Below are 5,449 nucleotides of genomic sequence, written 5' to 3' on the forward strand. Positions count from 1 at the left end.
GGAACACACACCGCTTACTCTGTCTTTCAGTCATTTTCTTTTTTTTGGAGAAAAGAGAGGTTTCTGCACACTGCCTGAAAAACTAAAAGACAGAGAAAGTAGAAAGTTTCTGACAGGCTCATGAAGCACACACACACAGAGTGATCTGAAGACAAAAGATCTGATGATGCACCTGTGACGCATCTATTTATAGCCCTGCTACAGGTGCATCCAATGATGTCACCAGCAGAGGCTATAAATTCTGGTCACTTTCATTGACGTGTTGCACACATATTCACAGCTGGTCACACCTAAAGTTGTTCCCAAAGCACTAAGTCAGCGCAGCATCAAAGTGTAGATTTTTGACAGGGAACACTGTTTCAGATATTGGCTGTTTATTGAAAATTCCCACCCATTTAAGATCTTGACCAATCATCATATATAAATCATCATTGATTTTTGTGCCACATATTTGAATGGTACTGGTATCTGCCATAGATTTCCATTTAAATATTGGTGAAACATCAATAGGCCGTTCTGCCCTGTATACTGTACACACTGTGACATAGTTCCTCATTAGATGATGTTAGAAGAGATATCATTGATCTGCTACTGATGCTGAGCTGACCTTTCAGATCTCCAGGCTTTATAACTGTAGGCTTTCAGAACATGGCTTCCAGCTCCACATAAACCGCTCTGTCTATTCAGCTTTTCCCTGCACACTGTCATTGTTCCGCAAATCATGGCATACTATGTGGCCATCGCACAGCTTACATTTCTCTGGCATTTTTTCTTCTTCTCCAGTTTATTGACGTATTTTATTAAGCACAGAACACTGCGGTCCTTTACGGACTCATATGAGAGCAGTATTTTATAAGCAGTAAAGATTTGTAAAGCTGAAGTGAGACATTTGACATTTATACCACTGTGAGATTTTGAAGAGGTTGATTAAACTAGTGTTTTGCACATATAGTTTGCTGAGGCAATGGTACATGAATAATCACACTGATAAGGATGTTGATTTCCATTAGTTAATGGAGAGAAATCTGGTTCTTTGTTTTTCTGCTATAACAATGTTGAACAATACTTATTTCAGGGTATTTTAATGCAAAATGTATTCTACGTATTCAGCTTCTTGACTATTCCACAGTCTTGATTAATTTGGGACATTTGTTTGTTTGTTTTTATTTTAATATTTTTTTTCTGTTGATCACAAAAGAGAGATGTGGTTGAATAAAATGTATTGGAAAAATAATGAATAAAACAAACAAAAATAAAACTTTTCTAACCAGTCATCAAGAGCTTGGTCATAGCTTTTTAATAGTTAAAGGGAAATATATTTTAGCCATAATTATTTGTAACAAATACTTTTGCTTTTGTACAGACTTGTATACACAAGGCAAACAAAAACAGGGTGAATTGAAATTGAATTTCAATTTCTTGAAAAGAGGCCATCTCTGAAACATTAATGAGAATTTCCAACAATAGATCTCTAGAGCTTGACTCATTGTAGAGTGTTTAATTTGCTACAGGTGCATCCTACACATAATCACTGGCATTTAACCAGTAAGTACATGTTGCCTCAGAACCATTCATTTTAGGAATTATTCATTCTTCAATCGAAGTCACTTTAAGTTACCCTGGAGAAACAACGGAAGGAGTTAATTGGAATGCCCCATGGTTCTAATTAAGGAGATGTTAACAAAATGCTGAACCATGAAACTTCAATGATCAACAGTGTTTGATCCTGCATTTCTTTGAGGGGAAAAATACATAATTTGGAAATGCAACGATATTTTAAAGTTTTAGCATTTTCTTTTCAGCAGATTCATTTGTGGCCATCTGTCAGATGACTCTTAGATGCAATCTAATTCCTCACAGGTTTAAACAACATCATAGAAAGAACTTGGTTGTGACTGAATATCTCCTTTAATAAATATATATATATATATATCATATTCTAAACTTTATTTTATTTTTATTATTTATTTTTTTTATTATTAAATAAATTAATATGGTGGCACAATTATATTTTTGTCCACAAAACTAATTTTAAACATTTAAGCATACACCTTCAGATCAAAATATTTAAAAAATCATAAGAAACATTTCAGGCAAGTTCAGTGGGGGGCTATGTGTTGGCCAAGACATCTGTTGCAGGGCTCCCTGTTCGTCTATTCTAATCTTTTGTATTTGCAAATGTAATATTTGGGAGTCTAACATTTATATTTCCTATTGACACAGTAAAGCTGAAGATAGAAATAACCATCTTAAGATCTCTCAGATATATATATCTGAGAGAGAGAGAGAGTTGGGGTATTTGAGTTTGGACTCGAGTCACAAGTCCAATTTTAATGGACTTGGACTTGTCACAGACTCGAATGCATTTTTACTCGGACTTGACTCAGACTCGAGCCTTTGGGACTTTGAGTCCAGCCAAGTCCATGACATTTGTGATGCAATGAAAAAAATAATAATAATTAAATAAATAACAAAACAGAAACTAATGAACATCATTGTCTGCATGCAGTTGTATTAGCCCCTAAAGTCGTAGACATAGCCAGAGTTGTTTCACTGTTAAAACAAACACACACACAGGCATACTCATCAGTCAAGCAATACACTTGAATGTACTACAGAGACTACTGTATAACATCAACTATAGAGGTGGCTGGCATGACGAAAACATAAAGACGTGTATGTATACAATGTAATAGTAACTAAACAAGGCAGTTTCACATGACAGGGGACCTGACAACTGGTAAAATTGCATGTGGCGTTTGTACAAACAAGACGGTGCTTTCATTGCGTATTCATTGTGGTTAAAAACTTAAAATCAAGAACTTCATTGAGTCAAGTCACACTCATCATGTCTCTCACAGTTTACTTAAAACAGCCTATTGAAATAAAAATACATAAAAATAGTATTAATATTGGATATTAAGTCTTTTTAGGTGTAATGTATCTACACATGTCGGCTTCTGTTGTCTCTTGTGGTCCACGCAGTGTTGTCAGCTTGAACTGGTCCACAATAGCTTGATGAATTAACTGTTTAACTTTTTAAATAGTCGGGAGATAAAGCGTTATTGCTAAAGAAGACAGCTACTCTAAACAGATAAACAACACCTATTTATTATGATTGACTATTTTCAAAGCATTGAACGAGCTGCTTAATATACATTCTTTTACAGCATTTGTCCACCATTCACAACATTCAACCATGCACAATAAAATATTAGGATATTTTGGGCAGTGAAATGATTTGTTTATAATTAATTTATAGTATACTATAAAATAAATGTATTATTCAAGTTTAAGTTTGTGTATGAAGCTAAATTTCATGTTTCGAGAAGAATTTAGTTGGTAAATTTTATTTTTATTTTAAATGTTTATTTTATTTTTATCTAAACTATCGAGTAACTTATACACATCTTTTTTTTATCCTATATCTCTGACACTGTTGAAGGATAATTCTGTTAAATGTATAACTCAAAATTATTATGCTCTATGTTTTAACGGTTAAAGAAGAGCTCAATTAAATTTTCTTTGGTTGGTATTTAAAGATTTTAGACTGATTGCAGACCAGCGTGTCTGCCGCTCAAGCAAATATAAATGATTATTATTTGTTTTTATATTCATCATCTGTGGCAGCTGCTGCGGGATACACACGGATGCATCAGGGATTTAAAAACACAAGCAACATGTAGAACTGCCCTGCATTGTGCCGTTTCCCGCTAATTAACTAGAAAATCATGTCTGTGATGACATGACCCTTATATTATCAGTGGGCTTTTCCAGTGTTTTTGAATATAGCATTTGCAGTCAAATCGTGGGACGTAACTTCTCAGTGAGTACAATTACTACTGTGTTGACTCATTTGTATACTGTGTTTTCCGAAGGCCTTTTCCACACTAATACATTTTCGTTTGAAAGTGCATCTTTTTCTCTCCATTTGGCCTTCTGTCCACACTTAGACACCGTTTTTATCCACGAAAACTGAGCTTTTTGAAAACGCACTCCAAAGTGGATAAATTTGAAAACACTGTTTTCACTTTGTAGTGTGGACTGTGAAAATGGATATATCTGAAATTGATGATGTATTTGTTGTCATGTGATCTATCCAACCAAAACAATCAAGATGGTGGCCCTTGGTTGATGACAAATGTTAACTTCCTTAACTTTCTTAATACTCAAAGAATATTACTTATGTCTAAAGTGAAGGTAGACAATGGGTGGAGTCCACCTATTTGTGGATTGCCCGCAGCTCTTGTGCAAGAAATGTTTGCATTTTTGAGAAAGTCCTTACATTTATTTGTGGATCTCATTCAATTTATTAGTGAACCAACTTTCTATTTGTGAATCTCTTTCCATTTGTCTCTGAATTAGAAACAATTCTAACTCCATTCTGCTGGCAGGCATCCTTGTTTTTGCAGTTGTTTTCAGCACACCTCCATCTGCACCAAATATTTTAGAAAATACAAACTGGCCAACACACTCTTAAGGAAACATTAGTCTAACTTCTATCCTGTATAACCAAAATGTTACTCTTATGCCATTACTCTGGTGCAGTTTCACAGAGTAAAAAAAAAAAGATTTTCTGGTTAATCGCAATCATCCTTTGAACAATCTTGATACTGGTTCTTAAATTCCAAGACCAATCTTTTTTTATTATAAGCAACCCTCTACAATGTGAATAAATCACTTGCATATGCGACAAAATGTTGTGCTCCGAATTAAAAATTGTATTAGCCACTGGGTGTTAAATGTTCAGATTTGCCTCACTAATGATTCAGTAGTATATTGCAAAGAATTTAGCCCTGAGATCCTTTCACTGTGTTGAGAGTTAAAGTTTGGTTTGACTCGTTCCATGTAATCATGGGTCCACAACCTTTTTGACATAAAATGCCATTTTTCCTTGTTAATGGCCATGCCAACACTATAAAAATGTAAGTTATACACCACAATATATACATGCAATAATACTCACATTCACTGTAAAAACAAAAATGCACAGTACTAGAACGGTCAGAATGTGCAATGTTTGAAGTATTGTGAGCAGCATAGGCTCAATTCAATTAAAAATAAAAACAATTTATTTCATTTACAAAACCAATATTAAAAAACAAATAATTACTTGTTTTTCATAATTTCGACTTAATGCTCAAGTTCAAAATAAAAAAAAAAAAAATAGCCACGGGACACAGTGTGTTTTGATTATTTGATTTCACTAATATATGGCTTGAATATTTGATTCAAACATATAGGTGAGCCCAAAACGACCCTTTCCCAGTCTGTCGCTCACTTCGGCGTTGTGTCGAAGAAGCAACACTAGGGGTCTCTCTTGAGCTCCGAATATGCTTCTGATCTATGAAAAAAGGCCAATGGGTATTTGTAAACCCCGCCCCCGGACATATGGGTATAAATGCGGGCAAATACGTCGAGTTCATTCTGAAATTTTCTTCAGAGCTGA

This window comes from Xyrauchen texanus, chromosome 19, assembly GCF_025860055.1.
Source record: "Xyrauchen texanus isolate HMW12.3.18 chromosome 19, RBS_HiC_50CHRs, whole genome shotgun sequence".
In the NCBI taxonomy this organism is placed as follows: Eukaryota; Metazoa; Chordata; class Actinopteri; order Cypriniformes; family Catostomidae; genus Xyrauchen; species Xyrauchen texanus.